Source organism: Ammospiza caudacuta, chromosome 3 (genome assembly GCF_027887145.1).
Source record: "Ammospiza caudacuta isolate bAmmCau1 chromosome 3, bAmmCau1.pri, whole genome shotgun sequence".
NCBI lineage: Eukaryota > Metazoa > Chordata > Aves > Passeriformes > Passerellidae > Ammospiza > Ammospiza caudacuta.
This window is the reverse complement of record NC_080595.1, coordinates 26,275,292-26,283,471: the sequence shown is the minus strand read 5'-3', so window position 1 is coordinate 26,283,471 and position 8,180 is coordinate 26,275,292.

Genomic DNA, 8,180 nt, shown 5'->3' with positions numbered 1-8,180 from the left:
ATTATTAGATAAAAAAATACAACTGGAGTAACGAAGAGATGGGAAGCATTTTTCTGTGCTAATTTTCTGTGGAGGATTCCTTGTCTGTTCTGAGCCTCAATGCCAGCTCAGTTTGTGGAGGTTTACAGCGTCCTGGGTATGCTCTGCTCTAAATGGGTTGTTGAATTTAAGTGAAAAGTCATCTTACACAAATAAAGACCATTATATTCTCATACATTAAAACCTATTTCAAAAGTCATCAACTCTGACTAGTGCAGAATAAAACTCCCTTGAAAATGCTTAGTTTTCAGGTATATTTTCCAGGTTATCTTTTCAATGCAGTGAATTCCTGGAAGTTCTTGTCATGAATCAGAGACACTGATGACTGGGGAATATCTCTGGGAACATTTCCTTGCAGATATATAAGCCTGACAACTGAAAAATCATTCATCTCTCCTATACTTTATTTAGCAGCTGAAACCAAGGATTCTCTCACTGTTGTACTGACAGGATTTACCAGATCAGTCAGCATCAGATCATCAGTGGCTTGGTAGCAATGCTCTGGTACCATAGATGGAGGGAAGGTTTATCCAGTGGTACATTTCCCAGGAGACTCCATGACAGTCAGCTTTCACCATATTGCAATTTGTGGTGCATTTGAGCAGTGTGTGGTGCAGTGCACTTGGGCCTGCTGTTTCTCATCATTTATCAGATGCTGCCCTGGCTCACCTGAGCACTCTGCTAACACTGCAGGTATTGCCTGCAGAGCCTTCATATTCTGGTGCCAAAGGCATGGACCTCTGACAATGGCACTGAGGATGGACTTCAGTAATCACATTGCTGCTGTCTTCTGCATGGCTCCAACCACAAGCAAATAATCTCTCTCAATCACTGACAGAAAGCAAATTTAATATGGTAGGGTTGTATTTGGCCTGCTGGCTTTTGTCTGAGCTGCTGAAGCATCCTAGTTATATAATGGGGCTCACAGAGGGAACTCTGCTTTTTCACAAACTTACAATCTTCCTTAGAAAAGTGCCACTTTCAGAATAATCAGAGTAATATACCTTGTTTGGTTTGTTTTTGGTTTTTGTTTTTGTTTTTAGCGCTTGTTTTCCCTCAGCAAAACAGTTTTTCATTTACTGGAAAGATCTTCATGCTATTTACTTCAAATCCAGTTAGCCCACCCACACAGAAGTGTATCGTGAGCAAAACAAGAGAAAGTTCATTCAGTCTCTAGCAGCAGTCCCCAGGCTCTGCAAGGCTGAGGCCCATTTAAGAATGCCTGCTGATGTTGCCAGGTCTCTTGCAGCACAGATTTCTTTCTCTCCCCTCTCCCTGCCCCCTTTCTCCCTCCACATGTTCTGGCTGGGTTGTTGGGTTGCTGCCTGTGCCCAAAAGGGCTGAAAGGCTGGGGTTTGTTATCTGTGCTGTGGAGGTGCACTGGCAGGGACATCTGGCCAGGAGGGTGAGACAATCAGCTCAGAAAGGAGAGAGAGTCCTGGGCCAGTAAAGGACACATGCTTATATATGGAGCTCCAGAGCATGGCTGGACCATGGGCATGGTATACAGCTCTTTCTCAGGAAAAGTCAGAACTATTCAGAGCAGGCTCTACTTTATCCAGGACTCTGGGGTAAACTTGCCATAGAATTATTGCAGAAAGAGCTGAGACTGAAGTGAACAGCCTTTCTGCTGTCACCTTCTACAAGCTCCTGAGTGACAGGCCCCTTGTTGTATCTGAGTAGACTCTGATGCTGGTTTTATTTTTGCTCTCCTTCCCTTTTTTAGGAGAAGATGATAGCTATGGTTTATTACAACCTAGAATCCTGAAGCCATAGAAAAGAGAATCATAGGGTGTTACAATGCCAGGAGTGGGAAATCATTGCTTAAAATTAGTATTAACAACAGCAAAGGAAGAAATTTAAGAACAGGAAATTAGGCATAAGCAATCCACTTACACCCTCATGGAGACCCCCCAGAGCACAATAACAAACACCTCTCCTGCCATGGCCTGTCCCTGCTCTGTGTGCACAGTGAGCCCAGAGCAGATGTAGAACCCTGATGGTTTTAACTCTGTGCAGAACCACAAAACCTGAGCTGCAGCTTTTAAACTGCATTTCTTGCCTTTCTGTTCACCACTTAAGAGTTTCATAGTAGTGTAGTGCTCTGTTTAATTGCTGGTTATCTTAACCAGGCCACTTAACTGAGTAAATGCAAATTCTGTTCTTTTAGCTCTGAGTGAAAATGATGAAGTGTCTTGAAATACTCAGCCAAAAACCAGATGTAGTAAGGCAAGCTGAGCAGCAAAAAATACAACACAGATGGTCACGATAAATTAATTGAAGACACAAGGGAGGGAGATGCAAAAAAATGCCATGGAGCCTGTAAGTAGACAGATGTCAAAAATATCTGTGATTATGCACTTAATTGCACTCTCTGTGATTGCTTGATTCCTGATGTACACTCTTAACAAACAATTATCTCCAAAGGGCATTGCCAAGGTTCTTGGTTTTTAAAATGACCACATCTCAAATGCTGATACAGTGCATGATACCACCTTTGCAGGGGTAATAATTCCTTAAACATGAATTTTCATTATGTGATGGAAATTTCTCTAGTACTAGACATGACTACTTTCACAAAATATTTGAAGGGGTTTTGTCTCTGTCTTACTAAAATATGTGTTATTTTATCTTACACTGATACAAATCCAGCTGACGGCAATTGAGAGATTTTCATTAGCTCCAAGAGGCTTCAAATTATTTGTCCTCTTTCATTCAAAAGTGAATTTTTCACTGCTCAAAATTCAGTACAACAGGAGTTTTGCCATTAAATTCAACAGGACCAAGGCTTTGTCCGTGCTCTGTTTGAGTTTGTTCCAGAGTCAACTAAAATCAGTGCAGGGGGAGGAGGGATTTAATCTGATTTGGAAAGGAATTTAAAAAGGGAGGGAGTGTAATGGTAATGCCATCATTTCTCTGAATACAAATATGGAGGGAATCAATTAATTGCCCCATTCAGTGTGTAACCTCATTTGTATCACTGAAACTTCATGGGATGTGTTGTGCCAGAAACACAAACTTTTACACATACACCCCCTCCAGGAGAGAGTGGTAGGAAGAAAAAAGGACAAGGAAACCTCAGTAACTGCTTTGGGGATTTGAGAGTGAAGGACAAAACAGGAGTAAGGGTCTCTGGGGGCAAGAACTGAAAACTCAACGAGTCCCAGTGGGATCACACTGTTTGTGTAGAGGCTCCCAGAGAAAGCCAACTCCTCCCACTCAGACAGACAGAGCTCTGGTGTGCCTGTGCTCCTGCTTGGGTCTCACAGAAGCTTCTTTTAAACACTTAAAAGGAAAAGATGCAGGGTACAAAATCTCTCTGTCATTACACCCTGAAACCTTAAAGCCTGCATTCCACAGCTGGGGGAAGTAGGACCAGCCCTTGCGTGTTCTAACAACTGCTTTAGAATGAAAGTTTCTGAAATGGTGGTGTTTCAGAGAGGGGCACCCTGTGGGCATTTGAATTAAGCCCACATTTTCTGAGATGCCATTTATATCCATGGACTCTCTCCAAGGTCACCCACACAGCACACGGGAAGCCCTTGCATCTAAGGAAGTTTGAACCCAGCATTTGGGGTGCTGCTTGCACTGCTCCACTGACCTGCTGGGCACTCTAGCACTGGCCAAAAGCCTCAAATAGCTCTTGGCACAGCTGGGAGAAAAAGCTGGCACACTGCAGCCCTCCCACAGGCCTGGCCCTGGAGAGGATTCTCCCTTTGGCCAGGCTGTTTCCTGCTCTCCATCCACGTTCACCTCTCAAGCCTCCATGGAGAGATCTGCTGCTGCAGAGGCTGCAAGAGACTCTGGCTCAGATGGGCTGGGAAAGCAGAGGGCAGGCACGACAATTCACCCTTTCTTGCACACAGTGTTTTGGTCAGGCTGAGGGAGAGTGCTGCCTCTGCTGCCTCCTGACCTGATGTCTAAAGCCTGGAGAGCCTGAGTGTCACAGGGACAAGGGGACACTTGAGCTGCTCCCTGTGGGTCCCTAAAAAGCCATTTAAAAAGCATCACAAGGGAATGGTAGGGTTTGTTTTTCCAGATTTTATCAAAATTGCTCTCTTCAAAATGTGAATTCTTAAGGTAAATCTTAACTGTCTTGAACATAGTTCCTTCAGTTAAACGCCCATTTTCCAAAAGCTATGTAGCATTGCCCACGCACAGACATGTATTTCTCTCAGTGTGGGAGGTCAACAGCAGAAACTCCAATCCCAAAAATGCTGAGACTTATTCTAACTCTAGAGCCTGTAATTTTGATCTATTTAGTGAAATTATTTAGATGTCATTTAAACCCAAGTGAACGACTGTCCTTTCCTGAAGGCACAGCACTCATTCATTCCCAGCATTACCCAGCACTATCAGCAGCCAGGGCAGGGGAGCTCCGCTGGGGCAGGTGCTAAATGCAGAGATTGAACAAGCACGGCTCAGTCTCTTAAGCAAAAGGTGATCTACAGAAGTAGATGCTATAAATAAGAAGCTTGACTAGGCCAATATTCAAGCAGTAATCAATGTATTAATTAATATGGTAAAGTATGAGAAATACAGCGCTTGTTGCTGCTCTGGTGACCGTGGAGGAGCAGACAGGCCAAAGCAAACCGAGCAGCAGCAGTCAGTGCTCTGTTGAGCAAGAGAGCACATGTGTATGCAGGGTGGATTGAGTCTCACCCCAGAAGGCCAAACAGCAGACCTGGTGCTCTAATGTTTCAGATGTTATATTCAGATGTTTCCTTTTGCTGAAGTACATTTCTGGTGGCTGCAGGTCAGTCACTATTGCCCTGAAGGACTGGATATTCAGTGTAAGGTACACCAGCAAGCTGTGCTGACCCCACTCTGTTCACACCAGCATGGAACCTCATCCATGCATCCATCACAGCAGAACCTGCCTTGGGATGCCTCCACCATCTCTTTACTCTCGTTTCAGCCCTGCTCTGAGCAAATCATCTGTGCCTGTCACGCACTCAAACTTTAGACCAGAGAAGAGCTCAAAACAGAAATCAAATTTTAACCCAGCACAGCCACAGGGAGTGGAGGTCTCTTTTGTGCTGCAAATATTTATCTAGCACATTACTGATGCTTTGGGACATAATGATAGAAGATTAGAATGATTATGATCTCTGCAAAAAGTGGCTTGTCATGATTCATGAAACGCAGCTCAGCCAGAATGAACCTGCTCCTGGACCAGCAGCTGAAATGCAAGGAAGCCTAAGGGAAGAAACATTAATGTGTTTTCAGTGATAGGGCTACAAGAGGATTAGTTCTGTGATGTCTGAGTCCAGTGTTCCAGAAACTGAATTGGCTTCTGCAGAATAATTCATTATCTCTACTGAAAAGCTTTTCTGAGGATTTGAAAAGGGACAGAGAGAGGGGCCAAAAATCACACTGGCTCCAGGGGGCTGATCTTTGGCATTGAACTGATGCTCATTGTATGCTAGCAAAAGAAGGCTGGAAGGTGGAGATAGACACCCATGGGCACTATGGCACTATAAAAAGTAGCAGGGCCAGCTCGAAAATGGCTGAGGCAATAGCACAAGGGAAAGAAGAAAGAAAGATTTAGTTGCATAAAATGTTCCCTGAGCTTACACAACAGATTTTTTTTCTCCCTCCATACCATCGTGGTGCTTGACAAAGACAGATAAATGCAGTTTTGAGTTATGATACCAACTGTAACAAAATCATCACACCATCGAGGAATGCTGTTTCCAGCAGAAACACATCGGTCAACTCTCACATGGGTTTCAGAATCCTGATTCAGATGGCTTTGTGACAGGATTTACCTGCACATTTATTCTCTAAGGTATTTCACAGCTGTTAGAGCTATTATTCAGCTCACTGGGTGGTTTATTTATTCTTTATGAAGGCTGTAAGTGTCCTGAGAAATGGCCTTCTTTCCAGTGACCAAACAGGTACCATACGGAGAGCTCCTCGCCTGCCATCTGCTCCAGCCTGGTGGGAGGGACAGCTGTGGAGGCAGCAATCATTCCATTTCCTCTGACACTCAGTCCTTGAGGTCTCTGCTGATTGCCCAGCACAGCCAGTGAGTCTCACTGTGATGTGCACAGCTATCCAATAAGAAGAGGATTAGGACCATGTGTCCCATTGAGGGCCCTGGTGGTGATTGTGCCCTGTAAACGCAGGTAGCGCCTCTGAGGTTAGCACAGCCCTGACCATTCCTGGCAGCCAAGGACTGGCCACTTCTCCCAGCCTGCCCTTACCACAGGAATGCTACAGGGCTCTGCCTGGGGCTCTGGCACCCCTGACACGGCCAAATGTGTGGTGACTGCTGGGACAAGTGTCATGAGTAGAAAAGTTGCCCATTTTCTTAAAGGTTGCAGAATTCACCAATTAGGCCAGTTGCTGCCAAGGTGGAGTTCTAACTGTTGGTTGTGGTAATCACCTGTTGTTTATAGTTTTTCATTACCTACCTGTTGCTTATGGTTGGGAATTCCCTTTTTTGTGGAGTAACACCCTGCTGCTTCCAGGAGGATGGCAGCCGGGACGGTGAAGAGGAGGGGACATCAGGGCTGGCATGAAAATGAGGAAGCCCCTCACCAAACCTAGGAAAAACCCCTAAAAACAATGAGCCAACACAGAATTGAGGGGTCAAAGTGATGCCTAGACGTGAGGAACAGAATCCAGTATCTGCTAAGACCCTTTTCACCCCTCACCCTAACCTAAAAGATGTTGGCTGGACAGAGGCACTCGAATGTCAAACCAAAAAAGTGGGAATCTCCCGGTGTTCTTGTGAGAATGGAACCCCCAGCTCTGCCTGCAGACCACTGGACAAAGCTGCACTTTTCCTCCTCCCCCATGGGCGTGAGCATGACCCGTTGATTCTTCCTACCCAAGCCGATATTTAATAAAGGCATTAAAAGGAGAAAGATCTCCTGCCCTATTTATTTCACAAGGTTTTGGCAGAGGCCAGCCAGCATGCCTCAGACACACCGAGTCCTGGAATCTGTAATGAGGGATTCTCCTGCACCAGGGTGAACACAGGTGTGTCTGCACTCTCAGCAGGCTTGGGGTGATTTAATGATGGACGTGTCCAGGGAAGGTGGGGGATGCACAAATATTCAGTGCACAACCGTTTAGGGAGCTGCTTACATGCACTGAGCTGTCCTCTCAGGTTTGGGCTGAAGAGTAAGACCTCCTGTCGCTGATTAAACTATGTTCCAGGCACGACAGCAGTCAGGAGCTGTGCTGCAGGAACTGACTGACAGAAAGGCACAGAAAAGGGATTAGTCCTTCAGGTCAGCAAAAGAAGAAAGAAATTGAGATGACAAAAATAGAGTGCAGTCTCAGAGCTGCAGATTGCACGGCATGGCTGTGGAGCACCTTGTTTCAGAGGTGATGGAAAGAGCACGAAATGGAGATCTCCTGCTGATCTCTATTACCGGCTCTCACTCCACCTGCCCTGCCACATGTAAACCTGCAGACCACACCTGGGTTTTTAAACACATACTTAGCAGCCAGCCTGAAGAGGATAAAATGTAAGAGTCACAGAAGTCTATTCTTAGTGACTGTGCAATGAGAAAACTTTAAAAAAGGAACCTACTTCTCGGGATCTCTGCTGGTCACAGTGACCCCGAGATGCGTTAGAAAGTTTCTTTTCCCAGCCCAGCCGTTGAAGAAGGAGTCAGAGTTCTTCAGTTCTCGGTCTCAAGGTTGTTTATTGTTTCTTATCTATGAAATTCTTTCTCCTGTCCAGCTGAGGTCTGCTCAGCAGGACAGTCCAGGCACTCTGCCCGCCCCCAGGCAGTGTTATCTTTTTATACTAAAAACTACATGTACAATGTTTACAATTACTTTCCAATACCTATCACCTATGTTAGACAGTGAGCTTCTACTCTAAACTAATCTAAAAGTGCCAGCATCACAGCAGAAGATGGAGGCCAAGAAGAAGAAGGAGAAAGGCTGGACACACTCAGATTCCTCCATCTTGACCCCTGAGCCCCCTTTCTAAAAGCCCCAAAAAATCTATTTTTCCACCTTGTGATAAATTCACTATCATTCTACTTAAACTGTTGTGGCTTGCAGATCTTTATACAAGGTTGGTAATTTGCTCCATGGGTCATAATCAAAACCACAGGCATCTTGGGCTCTGTGCCAGGGTCTCTGAGCCCCCTGGCAGGGGTCTTGGCTGCTCA